Raw genomic sequence first — 16,943 nt, 5'->3', positions numbered from 1 at the left:
TTATGTGTTGATAATGTCATGGTTGTTTAGACGAACCTGTCCAAAGTTTATATTCGTAAAATTACACCAAAATCCAGAAAGGTCTTCAGTTGCCCCTTAAACAGGTCAAAATTTGGGTCCACACTAGCTGTAGGTCTGCAGAACTTCCTCATACCCAGTGCGAGTCAGCCTTCAACTGAGCAAATATGTTCCTCCTCCTATCAGGACTAGCAGTTGAACGAAATGGAATAAAGCTTGTAAACTGGCGGCAAACCGGTCCAAAACCTGGTGTAACATGGCACTTTACCTAGATATAGTCAGCGTATGAAAATAGGGCCCAGTGAGTCTTAACATTCACCGAACTCCTTAGATTTACTCACTGCACCCTTTAGGTTCGACTGAACCCAGTTTAAGAACCGCTGCTCTATGACCTTTGAGAAAGAGTTAAGGAAGATGTGAAAACCCAAATGAACAAAATTAAAGTACTTTAATACTGCTTGCTCGGTCTCTTGCCCTGTCTCTCTATTAATCTGACAAACAATAATCTGAATATCAATATCTTAAGAGAACCAGACAGGTACACTGATCAGATCTGGCTTGATGATGATGTTGTTGCCATGGTTACAAAAACCAGTGACACATCGCTCCTGCAATATCCAGACACCGTTTGTCATACAAAAAAACCATACACCCTCACAAATGCGCACACACACCCTCTCACATAGTAGGATAAGGAGCTACCGAATGTCAAAGGACCCTCAGTCCCATCAGAAAAGATCTTTTTGTTCCGGACTTAAAACCGGTCAGCTGCTGAGCCGGAAAAGGAGAGGGAGGGAAGGAGCGACAGGTTCTTGGCACTCATCTTTTTCTTAAGCTCTTTTTCACCCTAAGTTAGCCTCTCAGCCTTTAGCAGTGGAAAACGGGCAAAGCCTATGAAGAAAAATATAAAACTTGGATGCAGCAGCTCATACACTTCTTTGCATCCTGCACTGCATTTCACACTTTATAGGGGTGGCAACCAGAGACCCTCCATTTAAAGGGTTAAATAAAGATACTAATGGTATCCTTTAGCCCGTTTGTGATGTTCTGCATTTTTTGCAGAGCATTAAACAGAAAAAAAAAAAACACCTATAATAAAAGACCTTTTAGTGAAAAGCATATTTATACTTTGAGCAACTGTCTATATTTTTTCCGACCACTGATAATGGAGATTTTTTGAAACACAAAAAATGACACACCACTTAAAGTGCCTCTGACACGATGATAAAAAAAAAAAAAAATGTTAAATAGCATTATTACGTGAATTAAAATCATATTTTGAGAATATTCGACCACCGTATTTTTCGGACTATAAGTCGCACCGGAGTATAAGTCGCATTTTTGGGGTATATTTATGTCATCTTGAAAGGCAATTTAATATAAAAATACAATAGAGAAAAACATGCTGAATAACTGTACAGTATGATGTTACATTATGCATGAACAACGAAATGCGAATATACTGTCGTCACCAGGACGCTACGGCTCGGTCCTGGCTCTACAGTGAGCTAAACTCCCAAATGACGATGCTGGACGTCCGTATAATTTGCTGAATCAATTTCGTCCTCGATACCAAACAGGTTCGCATCAATGTAAATAAATGCTAATTAGGTGCTATTACAGCATTGACACCAACGGTTAGCATGCGTACGCTAGCATTAGCACATTGCTCAAACAACCACACAACTGGCTCTAAGTGTCCGATTGCGGGTGGAAAACACACAACAACAACAGAAAAGATGATACACACAGGTGTTGCCTCTGTAGAGATATTTTACAAGCATAAACAATGAACGTAGGTTTGCAGCCGTTTCTGTCTTTGTCCTGTCCTGTCGCCCACTCACTCAGAGACTCTGCGTAGCTGTCAGTCTTCTTCTGGCGTGTGAGCGCTCTTCTTCGCGTAAGCAAGTGTGTCCCCACTTGGCCTTGAAAGTGAACAAATTAAATGTATGCATTTCAATATAAAAAGGTCAATAATACAATTGAACACACATTGCCAACGGCAGAGCGCGAACGTGGCCATAGCTAATAAAAGTTATTCAGATAAATATAGCATGAAGAACATGCTAACAAGTTTACCAAAATATCAGTGTCACTCCAAAACACCAAAGTAACATATGAAATGATATCATAATGTGTTAGTAATTTCACACATAAGTCGCTCCTGAGTAGAAGTCGCACCCCCAGCTAAACTATGAAAATAATTGCGACCTATAGACCGAAAAATACGGTATATACAACAAATTGGCAAAGCGCAGATGACTAGAAATTAGTCTTTTAATCTGCTATTTAGCCCCGGCTGTCATTATAGCACTCTACCGCATCCATCTGGGTGATGATGTTGGCAGAATAATGATTTCAGCTGATTTAGAATTCAACCCATTGAGGGGGAAGATTCAGAACGAGGAAAATGCGACAGAGAGCAGCAAAATGTCAACATTGTTTTAATTTCTCTAATCCAATATTTTTACAGGATATTCTTTTTATCTAAGTATTTTCCCCCAATTGCGAAATAAATTTTATGGTCGTGACAAATAAGTCTTGCGCTAAATGGAATACGAAATATTAAAAATGCATTTATTCAGTACGACAGGGCAAAATTACTGCATAATGATAAAAACTGCTGACTTCTTGCAACCCCCGAATGGTATTTTATGCCCCTGGAGTTGGTCCGGCTTTTGTCATTTCCCGGCCCCGGCTTCGGAGACTGAGGAAAGAGCATAAACAAAACAGGAAGCGTGACAGCTAGGTGACATGCTAACCCGAACCGAGCGGCTTTTCCAAGTCTTTTCCACGCCTTTCGAAAACGAAAAATCACACAAAACTACCCTGACTCATGTCACACATGGCAGCAGGGGTCGTCACTGCCCAGCAACATCAACAACAATGGTGACCTACCAATTTAGATAATTTTACAAATTTTATTAAAATTAAAAAGTTTTAGTATGAAATTATAACTCGTACCAACATTTATCTATTAAGAAATACATGTCTCTCTATCTGTGGTACCCTTTAAGGCAACACAATACGCTTTTGTCCACCGGCGTCGCTAAAATCGACCAAAACTTGAAAAGTTAACTAGTGTTGCATTTAGTGCGCAGCTATTTTGTTGGTACGACCCACGAACATGCTTTAATAGACTTAAGCACAGGTGCATGTGATAATTGGTATTAATGACATTACTGGAAAGGGAGAAATCTGGGACACTCTCATTTGATTAGCTAAAACAGGGGTCTCCAAACCGGTCCTCAAGGGTCCTGGTTTTTGTTCCAGACAGTTTAACCAATGAGGTTTTTGCTAAAACTAGCAGCACCTTATCGCAATAAACTAATTACACTTGTAAGACACCAGATTGGTGCAATGGTCTTGTTTTGTTGGAATGAAATCCTGCACCTACTGCGGCCCTATGTGGAATAGAGTCCACCTAGCATTGATAAAATGGCTGCCCCCACATCGTGTGGGAACTTTCTGAATTTTTAAAAAAAATTATTCTCATCTGTAACACATTAGAACACAATTCCCAAAGGGACGATATAACAGCATAACCTGCATGTACACTTTTGCTAGGGACGGGACATTTATAAAACCAAACAGATGGAGATAACGGGGGTCATGGCTACATTTCTCATCAATATGAACCGAAATACTCGATAGGCTAAATGCTCAATGCAAAATAAATCTGTAATGACTTATATTAACTTTCAAGTGTATTGGTTCAGGTGATGCCTTTCAATTCAAACCTTTGTTTTCAAAATCTACAAAAAACAGTTTGAAAACTTCCAGAATAAATGTCTGGATTTCATTAGCAAATTTAAATTGCAATATTTGAACACAAATTACAGTACCCTCCATAAAAGCTCAATCTTGGTCTCATCAGACCAAAGCACACGGTCCTAGGCTTCAACTGGGACTGTGTGCTTTGGTAAGATGAGCTTTTTGGCAACAAACACTCTAAGTGGGTCTGGCGTGCCACGAAAGACGTGCATGCTGAAAAGCACCTCATACCCACTATGAAGTATGGGGGTGGGTCAATGATGCTGTGGGGCTGTTTCGCTTCCAAAGGCCCTGGGAACCTTGTTAGGGTGCATGGCATCATGAATACTTTGAAATACCAGGACATTTTAAATCAAAATTTGTTGCCCTCTGCCCGAAAGCTGAAGACGGGTCGTCACTGGCTCTTTCAGCAAGACAATGACCCTAAACATATGGCCAAATCTACACAGAAATGGTTCACCAGACACAAAATCAAGCTCCTCCCATGGCCATCTCAGTCCCCAGACCTTGTTTTGTTGGCAAAAGGGGGTTGTACAAAGTATTAACACCAGGGGTGCTAATATTGTGTGTCACAATTATGTCAAATAATTTTTTCTTTATGCGGGATTTTTTCCCCCACTGAATGAATACACTTGTATTGAAGATTGGATTTTTCTCTTTTTTTCAATTAAGGTCCCATATTATTTGAATTAAAAAAAAATATTAGAAGCTAAAAAACATCTTTTTCAGGGGTCCCAATAATTATGGAGGGCACTGTATATTAACATACACAAGAAATACAAACTTGTTAATTATCAATTAAGTATCTATAAGGGAGTAATCCTTAGTTCACTACATTTCTTACAGTTTAATTAACATTAACAGTAGAAAACATACAGGAGGATATTTCTCTCAACACAGCTTTCTACCTCGAGTTCAAGAAATTCACACAGATTAATGTTATGCTAACTCTGATGCAAGTTGGAATTCCAGCAGCAAAATTTGTGGTGTGTTCCCCACATCCACAATATTGGCGTCTTTTTTCATACAGTGGCTGCTGCTGGCGGAAAAAACTTCTAATATCTATAGTCTTTGAAGGGGGTGGAAGAGGCGGCATATTGTACTTCTGTCGGGCTGTGAATGTGCGCGTGTGTTAGGGGGGGTCATGTCATCAGCCAATTAAACGTGCGTATTAGGGGAAAAAATGGACTGGCACATTCCACAAGTGAAAAGGGGTCAATGTAAGTCTGAACTTAATGAAAGTACAGTATTGTAATTCACTTAATAGGGTTAATTATATCCTTACAACACATGGGAAGCCAATCTACATTTATTATACAACTTAACTCATTAATGCAAATAGGGTTGCTTAAAAGTTGGTGGGGACAATCTGAGCATCCTGAAAAGTTGGTAGTGTTATGTCCAGTGTTGTTAATCTTACTGAAAAAAAGTAATTAATTATAGTTACAAATTACTTCTCCCAAAAAGTAATTGCGTTACTAACTCAATTACCTGAATGTAAGAGTAATCAGTTACTTGGCAAAGTAATTGGTGATAATTACTTTTTTTTTTTTCCCCCCTCAAAAAAAAAAAAAAAAAAAACATTGGCCACACTATGTGAAGTTTTTTGTGGAGGTTTTTGGTACAATTGGCCCGAGCCCAATTCTTTACCCTAATTTACCCTTTACCCTGAATCAACTGTTAAAAGTTGTTAAAATTGCTCCCATTATTGCATTAGTTCCCTTATCTCTACTTTCGACATATTAAAGTTTTAAAACTGTTTCATCATTTAAAGATAGATTCAAGTCAAGATTTTGCCGATTTAGAAGTATTTTAGATAAAAAGTTACTTAGGTTCGCGAGGAAGGTTCTCTACAACAGAGCCGTCCTAAAAAGCCTACTGCTTTAAGATGGCGGCTGTCATTTTGCATCTAGTTATATCTATATACAGCACATGGGATATCTACCATGTCTACCATATCTACCATAACATGCGGGCGTAGTTTGTACTAGCTATCGGCTACAACATGTATTATTGGAGCTACTTAGCATCGCGTTTGCTCGGCGTCACAAGTTTCTTGCCTCCTCCCTACTCCTGCTCTGCTCTGTCGTCTCGGTGAGTCCGTCTCCCTCAGACTTTTCGACCAATATAGTAACGCATGCCTTTCCGTCCTCAGTAACGGTAACGGCGTTGCCAAGATGAGAAAAGTAATTAATTAGATTACCCACTACTGAAAAAAATAACGCCGTTAGTAATGCCGTTATATTGTAACGCCGTTATTAACAACACTGGTTATGTCCCTATTGTCCCTATGCAAACCTATGCCCTTGCAATTCCCTGTTTATTAAATTTATTAAAACAAGTCTTTCTGCTGAGATGCACATGACCAAGGTGTTTTTGATTTCTCTTTGAACTCATTCACTGCCATTAACCAAAATATTTGTCAAAGATCCTTGTTAACTTGGTAAAATGGCAGTGATTAATATTATAATATTATCTCACGCATTTTTACTCCCTCATTAATTTGAGAGGTCAAGGTTGATTCAAGTATGAAACATTTATGTACGCTGCGAAAATCAACCATGTGACATCAGGAGTCTTTTTGATGAATGAGATATGTGTGTCTGAACGAGGGTGTGTGTGTTTTAGTCTTGAAGAGGTGACAGAGCAGGAGTTCCCAGGAGACAACCAGACACCGATAACTATCACTGCAGAGGAACCCTCAAGGGATGGCTGTCTCCAAGGTACCGTTGAACACTAGCATCCCTGTCCTTGATGAGTCGACTGGACTGGCACACACACATAAGCAATTCTGTCTGTCTGTCTCACCTGAGCAAGATCCCACGTGCGACACTCTCAGCGCAAGGCACTCACTCATTTCCAATTACCAGGCAGGCGGCTGCTGTTCCGAGACAATAGCTCACCAAACTTGATTAGCCGTTCCCTTGGCATCGGCGGGACAGCGGATGAAGTCGGCGGTATTGAACGCCACTTGGAAAGTTATTTCGCAAGCATTTTTTGTTTTCCATTTAGTGAAGGAGGAGAGAAAACTTTGATGATTGACTAATCGATATCATTGCTTTATACTGAGCTGTATAATGTCTTTATAGGCAGTCATTTAACCCATGATGCAGCGATCTGCCAGCCCCTCCCAGTCAAAATAGATTGGACGTCTAGCGTCATCAATGGCACTGAAAGAGCCAGTCCTCCTAATTTAAATGAATTTAACATCCATTGTTGTTAATGGACAGTAGTTATATACTGTAAGATAAATATACTGGTATATTTACAAAAGAAAAACAAACAACAACAAAAAAACTTTTGAGTGTTATTGGGGGCTACATAGGGAATTCTGACAAGACTAACGCAGAAACATCATTAAACTGATAAGGATTGACAGAAAAATGGACCTAAATACAAGCAAAATGACAAAACAAACAAAAACACATGGAAAAAAACAAAAATGGCTGGGGAGATTTGATTGGTTTACTCAAGGAAAGGCACAATTTAGTCCATGAATAAATAAATAAAAGGTTTCCAACAATTTTGAATGAACATTAACAGACGAGCACATAATTGTAGAGTCTACAAGGACATCAACATCTTCATTATAATAGACACACTCAGCAGAAAAACAGCACACTATTTGCAATTGATAATCTCACTTGGATGCCACAAACTGTAAGTAAAAAGTTTTCCAACAGTTTAAGAAGACACAGAGTCACTGCGCTAAATGCTAACACGAACGCTACGCCTACGCGAACGCTATGCTAATTTGACAAGTTAGCTCATTGTCTGATGATCATTGATAATCATTTCAACAAAACAAAGAAGGGTACAATGTTGCGTGCTGTCTCTTCAATGCCAATCTTGCATACCAAGCGACACATGGGCTGTGAATGAACACCTAAAACGCTGTCACCCAGATGTAATTTTGAAAGACGACAGGAGACAACAAGCTGGCAGATCGTAGGTCCATCTAACTAACTAACGACATGTTTTATTGTAGTTGCTAAGCTTGTCGCGATATGCAATGAGTCTATTTATCACACGGTAAATAAAAACGATGGCAGTAATTTTCACGGCTACGTTTTATCGCTCCGTGCGTGCATACATTTGTGCGTGCACACATTTGTGCGTGCGTGTTGATGGCATATGAGACTCCAGTTCCTTTCACAGATGTTTATTGGTTATCAACACGCCACTGAATTAAAGTTCAGACATACAAAATAAGGAAACACATCTATATTAAATACTGGAAACGTTAGCATTGCTACATTGAGGCTAATGGGGAAAAAAGCCTGCTATAAAACATCGGCAGTCTTCTCTAAAACTCAAAACGGTTAAAAGGTGACACTTCAAACATTAAAAATCGCTGGTTAACAGCATTTGCAAACGGGAAAAAAAAAAAAAAAAAAAAACATCATTTACTGACACCACATGCAATGACGAAAAGCTTTTTTGCGTAAAGCTTACGGTTAGCGGTTTAGTGACCCTACTTCCAGGGAACATTTCAAAATAAAAACATGTCATGTTTGTAATATAAATGACAATTTCTTGAGTTAATCCTACATACTTCAGAATTTATATTCTACACTAAGAATAGCTTTAAAATGACACCTTTTATGAAAAAACTGACTGGCAATGAATACATTACTATAATTATTATAATACTATTATATATAGTAGTATACTATAATATTAAAGTGCGTATGACACCAAAAGCATGTTTATTTCATATTTCACGTGGGGTTTCATGCTCCTGACTGAAATGGACCACTTGGATGTGTGTGGAAGTGATCGTTATATATATTCGAATTTTGAATCCCGCGCCATGAAAATGAGTGATTTAATGTGCCATTAATCTGCTATGGCAGCATATAGACATATTGTTCTATCAAACACAACAGTTGCTTTAGCTTAAAATACAGTAGTTTCTTTTAAAGAGGAGTGAAAGAGCAGAAACTGCTTTTTCAGTCTTGTTTGTGATTTCCACCATATGTATATATACTATACACGTACATACAGTAGCCTACATGAGATTGACACACGCAAAGCATAATGACACAAGCAAACGGGCACATTTGAAAGACTGTGATCAAAACTGCTCATTTCATCCCATTTAAGGTTGGCGCACCCACACTGTGAATAGACATCGCTTTGTGAAAATATAGGCAAGAATCTGTGCATGATAGCAGCATTGTCAATGCTTGTGGTCGGAGTGGCAATAGACAATGTAAGCAGGCTCCCTCATTAAATCAGCTGGTGATAACTTATGGCGACCTAAATATGTTCTCGGACGTCATGTTGTGGTATTGAGCATGACATTTCAAGAATCAATATAAGACGCTATCAGCAGCTAGAGCAGCTGAGGGAGTGTTTCTATAGCAACTATCGGTCTTTGATGTATTGGCAACACCAATTTTCTTCCATCAGGCACAAGACACGTTGCTTTCCACGCGCTCATGTTTGTGTTGTACTATAAATCCAGCGCTGTGGGATAGGGCACAGCTCAGCACAGTAAACGGACTGATGGGTGAAAGGACGCTGCAGTCTCACACAACTTGAAGTCTCCTGAGCTCTACAAGGAGGAATTGAAGAAGAATCTGGAAATTAAGTCACTGGGCGAGAGACAGAAGGTGTGTTCTTTTCCTCCTCATCTGACAACAGCAGCGGAATGTGAGACAACAGCTGAGACTTGGACTGAAGCGAAACACTCCATCTGCTGTGACGAAACACCCTTCATCTTGTTTCTTGATATTAATACCCACGCTGCAAGCATAGATTAAAATACAGATGAGATGTAAGTATAAGAATGTCCCCGAGAAGACCCCTGCCAAAGGGTGAACAATGCTAATTTGGGTGTTCTTTAAATCGCAAACCTTCATATCTTCCACATTCGTAGGCCTTGAGAAATATGTAATCACAGTAAAAGATACTTCAGCTAGCTACAGTACATACAGGTCTCATTATGATTGAGGACTCCCGTCAAATTGGTGACATACAGAAAATGCAATTGCACAACAAAACAAACCCCTTAAGCACTTGATGCCTTCAGGGTATTTGCCAAGACCTCGATCCCTCCGGAAATGGCTGGTCAGATGACCCGAATCTGTGGGCACCAAGAACATGTTTGAACACACCTGCTTTCAACAATATCTGCTTCCTCCTCCGAGGACTTATAAAGCCTTATGAATATTTAGAGGAGCCAAAGGAGCTCATTCTACTGGTCCTCCATCTTTCTTTACCCACTTGAGGCCTGAGCTGAGAGGGAAATCTGGGACGCGGATATGAATCGAGTCAATGACGGCAATCGACGTTGGCTGGAAAGTAAATGAGAGTTTTAATGCTTGCCAAAGATTTGCAGAAGCTTGACACATGGAATAGAATAGTTTGTGTGAGCGTGAACACACCAAAAAGGTCTGAATGTTTTCCCTAACACACCAAATGATCGATATTTTGATACACTACAGCCAATGATACGTTATTAATACAATATTGATATTGTTGCTGTTGCTGGTGGTGAATATTCTTATTGATTCTTGTAGTGTTATACTTTGGGCAGTGAATTCATTGTAACTGGATTGTTTTGGTTTTCTTAGTGTCCTGAACTAGAATAAATATTTTTGTCGAATGGACTTTCTAATATTGTGAATCGGAGTAGTACGCAAATTCATCCATCCATCCTATCATATGTGGCGCTTGTTCTAATTATGTTCCTGGAAGAGTTGGAATCTATCCCAGCCAAATTTAGGAAAAAACTGTGGTGCTCTCTAGACTGCTCACCAGCCAATCACAGCCTGGCACAAGTAGTCGAACAACTATTCACGCCACCTTGGGTAATACGAAGTGCATATTTTTGAAATGTCAACAGAAGCCAGACTACCCGAAGCAAATCAATAGGCTTGAGATGCCGACCTACAGTGGGGCAAATAAGTATTTAGTCAACCACTAATTGTGCAAGTTCTCCCACTTGAAAATATTAGAGAGGCCTGTAATTGTCAACATGGGTAAACCTCAACCATGAGAGACAGAATGTGAAAAAAACTCCAGAAAATCACATTGTTTGATTTTTAAATAATTTATTTGCAAATCATGGTGGAAAATAAGTATTTGGTCAATACCAAAAGTTCATCTCAATACTTTGTTAAGTACCCTTTGTTGGCAATAACGGAGGCCAAACGTTTTCTGTAACTCTTCACAAGCTTTTCACACTCTGTTGCTGGTATTTTGGCCCATTCCTCCATGCAGATCTCTAGAGCACTGATGTTTTGGGGCTGTCGTTGTGCAACACGGACTTTCAACTCCCTCCACAGATTTTCTATGGGGTTGAGATCTGGAGACTGGCTAGGCCACTCTAGGACCTTAAAATGCTTCTTACGAAGCCAATCCTTTGTTGCCCTGGCTGCGTGTTTGGGATCAGTCATGCTGAAAGACCCAGCCACGTCTCATCTTCGATGCCCTTGCTGATGGAAGGAGATTTTCATTCAAAATCTCTCGATACATGGCCCCATTCATTCTTTCCTTTACTCAGATCAGTCGTCCTGGTCCCTTTGCAGAAAAACAGCCCCAAAGCATGATATTTCCATCCCCATGCTTCACAGTGGGTGTGGTGCAATTCAGTATTCTTTTTCCTCCAAACACGAGAACCTGTGTTTCTACCAAATAGTTCTATTTTGTTTTCATCTGACCATAACACATTCTCCCCGTCCTCTTCTGGATCATCGCTCTCTAGCGAACCGCAGACGGGCCTGGATGTGTACTTTCATCAGCGGGGGGACACGTCTGGCAGTGCAGGATTTGAGTCCCTGGCGGCGCATTGTGTTACTGATAGTAGCCTTTGTTACTCTGGTCCCAGCTCTCTGTAGGTCATTCACTAGGTCCCCGCGTGTGGTTCTGGGATTTTTGCTCACCGTTCTTATCATTTTGATGCCACGATATGAGGAGGGAGTTGAAAGTCTGTGTTGCCCAACGGCAGCCCCAAAACATCACTGCTCTAGAGGAGATCTGCATGAAGGAATGGGCCAAAATACAAGCAACAGTGTGTGAAAAGCTTGTGAAGAGTTACATAAAACGTTTGGCCTACGTTATTGCCAACAAAGGGTACAAGTTGTCTATTCATGTCAATATGATACATTTATAACTACATCTATATAACTACACGTCTGTTTTTGCAATTACTGATAATTAAATCACAGAATGACTAGGGAAAGAAAGTTTCTGAGAGAAATCATGATGCTAGACCAGTGGTTCTTAATCTTGCTTAAGGTACCGAACCCCACAAGTTTCACACGTGGATTCACTGAACCCCTTCAGAATCATAAAATAAAGCATTTTTTTTCAAATTCAAAACCAATTTATCAAAGCTAGCAAACTAATAATTTAGCACATTCCCGTTCAAAGTTTTACTCATTTTAATAGCATGTTATGTTACCAGGTCAAAATTAAGAGACCACGCTGCCCATTGATCAATTGTAAGCTTGTAAATTGGGAGCAAACCAGTCCAAGATTTAATCAACATACGAAAATAGGGCTCTGCATTTCTTTATCTTTGCCGAACCCCTTAGACTTACTCACCGAACCCCTGGGATTCAATCGAACCCAGGTTAAGAACCACTGTGCTAGACATAGGCCTACCACTCTTCCTTTCATGAAGTGTTGAGCTGCCAACCGGCGTCATCACCAACGTCTGCTGTGCCGAGTAAATCGTTGTGATCTGACGCTATAGGTACAAACACGCAGGGATTCATTGCAGATAATCTTTCCTGGGAGCCTTTGCTAGCGTCACGAAAAACCAATCCTGAATGGTTATCTTCGGTGGAAATATCACTGATATTGTTGCTGCTGCTATGCTCGCTGTGGATAGTGTTCTGTTCCGTTCAGGAATTTATCAAATTTACGGGTTTGGGAATGCAGTATTGACGAGTGCTAAAAAAGTAAAAAAAAAAAAGCAAATTATTCTCGCAGTTATGCATTAGAAATGACATGATTGAACTCGACCAAAGTTTATATTCATAAAATTACACCATAATCCAAAAAGCTCGTCATCTGCCCTTTCACTCATTCACTCCCAGCCATTTTCACCGGTGCAACCCCCTTAGCTCCCAGCCGTTTTACTGAATTTTGACTGATTTTGCAAGGCCCACAGAAAATTCTGTTCTATTGCTATATAACCAGGGAACCCACCAAAAGAAAGATTAGACTGTATTCTTTCAGCAGGAAAAATGTTAGTTCATATCTTTTTCCATTCATTAGAAATCAGCATTAGAAAATAGCTTACTTTGAGCAATTTTCCAATTTCTGATGAAAAAACAGTGAAATTGAGCTTTTTGTGAAAGCATACATTTCAAACATAACTTTGACTTTAACACAGCTATTTTTTGCTTTGGTTACATCCCAAACATCTGAATAATGTTTTCCTTTTACAAATAACTTTGTAGACAACAAAATAAAAAGACAAATAGAGCTTTTGATAGCAAAGTAACAATTTATTTACACATAACTGAGAGATAACGCTGTTGTTGCCGCGACAGCAGGGAAAACTTTTCCCTCATCGCCGCCTTTCTCATAAAGATGGATTTTTTTGAGTCTCTGTGGGGTCTGCTCGGCGAGCAGCATGGACTCAACGGCATCATCCGCTGCACTGGTGGTCCCGGTCGCTCTGCTCGGTCGTCCAGTGCCTGGAATCCCATGCGTCCTCTAGGTTGTTCTACTCGGTCGTCCGCCGCCTGGCATCCTGGATGTCATTCGGTCGTGTCGTGCGGCCCGGCCATTAGTTGCCGTTGAATCGAGTTGCATGTCTTACCAAATGCGCTACTGCCCTCCGGTGACCAGTTTTATTGCTTTAAAATGAATTTTCAGCTAAATTGAATCAGAACCCAGAGATGTCTCTTGTAAAAAAAAAACAAATAAACATAAAAGATGTATAAATACGTCTTTGGGACGCTGTAACAATTAAAAATAGAACATATTTATACGTTTTTGTGAGCAAAAGAGTAAAGTGTAGTGTGTGAATGCTTATATTGTGACATTGAATGTTCATTCGCACCTTCAAATAAAAAATGAATAAGACGTCTAGAGCCATCAATGGCAGCCAGTGAATCAAGTGCAGTTAATATACAGTTGTGGTCAAAAGTTTACATACACTTGTGAAGAACATAATGTCATGGCTCTCTTGAGTTTCCAGTTATTTCTACAACTCTGATTTTTCTCTGATAGAGTGATTGGAACAGATACTTCTTTGTCACAAAAAAACATGGTTCTTTTATGACTTCATTATGGGTGAACAGAAAAAAGTAATCAAATCTGCTGGGTCAAAAATATACATACAGCAGCGCTAATATTTGGTAACATGTCCCTTGGCCATTTTCACTTCAATTAGGCGCTTTTGATAGCCATCCACAAGCTTCTGGCAAGCTTCTGGTTGAATCTTTGACCACTCCTCTTGACAGAATTGGTGCAGTTCAGTTAAATTTGATGGCTTTCTGACATGGACTTGTTTCTTCAGCATTGTCTACAAGTTCTCAAAAGGGTTTAAGTCAGGACTTTGGGAAGGCCATTCGAAAACCTTAATTCTAGCCTGATTTAGCCATTCCATTACCACTTTTGATGTGTGTTTGGGGTCATTGTCCTGTTGGAACACCCAACTGCGCCCAAGACCCAATCTTCGGGCTGATGACTTTAGGTTATCTCAAAGAATTTGAAGGTAATCCTCCTCCTTCATTATCCCATTTACTCTCTGTAAAGCACCAGTTCCATTGGCAGCGAAACAGCCCCACAGCATAATACTACCACCACCGTGCTTGACGATAGGCATGGTGTACTTGGGGTTAAAGGCCTCACCTTTTCTCCTCCAAACATATTGCTGGGCATTGTGGCCAAACAGCTAAATTTTTGTTTCGTCTGACCACAGAACTTTCCTCCAGAAGGTCTTATCTTTGTCCATGTGATCAGCAGCAAACTTCAGTCGAGCCTTAAGATGCCGTTTTTGGAGCAAGGGCTTCCTTCTTGCACGACAGCCTCTCAGTCCATGGAGATGCAAAACACGCTTGACTGTGGACACTGACACCTGTGTTCCAGCAGCTTCTAATTCTTGGCAGATCTGCTTTTTGGTGATTCTCGGTTGAATCTTCACCCTCCTGACCAATTTTCTCTCAGCAGCAGATAATAGCTTGCGTTTTCTTCCTGATCGTGGCAGTGACAAAACAGTGCAATGCACTTTATACTTACAAACAATTGTTTGCACTGTTGCTCTTGGGACCTGCAGCTGCTTTGAAATGGCTCCAAGTGACTTTCCTGACTTGTTCAAGTCAATGATTTGCTTTTTCAGATCCACGCTGAACTCCTTTGACTTTCCCATTGTAGCGTTTGTGGGCGTTTGCATCCAATGAGCCCTATTTAAATGGCCTCAGAGAAGTCACCAGCGCACCACTCATAATCACTCACAAGAAGTTAAGAGGCCATGCTATGAAGCTAATTTCACTGACACAACTTTACAAGTCACCAAAATTGCTCATTCGTGTTGCTGTATGTATATTTTTGACCCAGCAGATTTGATCACTTTTTCTGTTAACCCATAATAAGGTCATAAAAGAACCAAACTTCATTAATGTTTTTTGTGACAAAGAAGTATCTGTTCCAATCACTCTATCAGAGAAAAATCAGAGTTGTAGAAATAACTGGAAACTCAAGAGAGCCATGACATTATGTTCTTCAAAAGTGTATGTAAACTTTTGACCACCACTGCATTCTTCCAAACGCTGTTTTTACTATAGATATACGATACAGCGATCTGTGCAAAGAGATTTTAGGGGCAATTGGACGGAAACTAAATCAGGAGATAAGCAGAAGCCTTCATCAATATGATCAGGTAATGAATGTATTCTGGAATGATAGGTCTGAAACTGAGAAATATAGCATCTGGTCACCCTTTTGGCTCGAGCTACTCTTAGTGATGGAGCACAGCGAGGTCGAAGTCAAATTCAAAGCCCTGCACTTCTCAACATGTTGGAGGGAAAAAAAGTAGTTCACCACGCAAATAAATTCTTCCTTTCCACACTTTGCATTCACTTGTATTTGACGTTTATATATTTTGGTTGCCCCACACATTCACATGCCAAGTTCCAGAGCAAGTAGGTGCTAATGGATGATGGTTTTATAAAAGGTAAAGGGTTAATAGAGATGGTGCACTGTATCTTTTTTCCCCCAAAGACGGTCACCTTTAGTGATTGAAATCATAATAAATGTGCTGGCAAGTCGGAGCTGTTTCAGGCTGAACATATGCACGTACACAGCCTCTGCATCTGAAACACTCCACACAGGAGTAGCTAGAGGGAGCTGTGGATGTTTGATAGCCTTGCTCCTCACTTTCTGCTTCTAAAGAACACACGCTCCCACACCCACGTATGCGCTGGATTCATGTCCAAATTAGGTGTTTATTGCGTCTCAGCTATTAGACATTGTTATCATAATATTGATCAAAAATAAGGCAACTTTCAAGTTTTTGTTCTTGGGGCATGATCAGATTACTACTTCAGTATCAATCCACCCAACACTATTGACTTTTATTTTATTTTTTTTTAAAAACTTTGTTACTGATGACTTTAGGAGAGTAACCTTTTGATTTGAAAAAGCAGCCTAGTTAACTTTAACTTCTTATAGGGCAAGTGACTATTTTTGGCAATTGAAAAAAAAAAAAGACCTTAAAGGCAGTGTTGAGCATGAACGCGTTCAATGAACAATCGTTCATGAACACGTTCATATTTTGGGCGAACGTGAATTGAACGCATCATATTTCTGTCTCATGAACGTTACTGTGAACGTGCTCATTCTAGCGGTTGTGCTCATAACTTCGTTCATGAGCTCATCACAGCCTAGAGCCTTACCGACAAAACTGCATATAAAGCCATAAGCTAAAAACACACAATAAAAAAATTAACCTTAATAGCGGAAAATTATCCAACCTGGCAACCCAAGATGCCTGTCACGGCCGTATTGTTTAAGCAAATACGTCATCATAACAACGGCAGCATGGACACACAAGCTGGCAGCTCTCGAAACCCGGCCCGCTCAGAGCAACTTTCTACACAGTACCAGCATTTAAAAGAGTTTTACGAAAAAGTCAGTACCGACCCGGATTGCAAAAATTTAGCCAACCTTAAACGGCACATCGA

The sequence above is a fragment of the Corythoichthys intestinalis genome, chromosome 5 (genome assembly GCF_030265065.1).
Source record: "Corythoichthys intestinalis isolate RoL2023-P3 chromosome 5, ASM3026506v1, whole genome shotgun sequence".
Classification (NCBI taxonomy): domain Eukaryota; kingdom Metazoa; phylum Chordata; class Actinopteri; order Syngnathiformes; family Syngnathidae; genus Corythoichthys; species Corythoichthys intestinalis.
Note: the sequence above shows the minus strand (reverse complement) of the source record.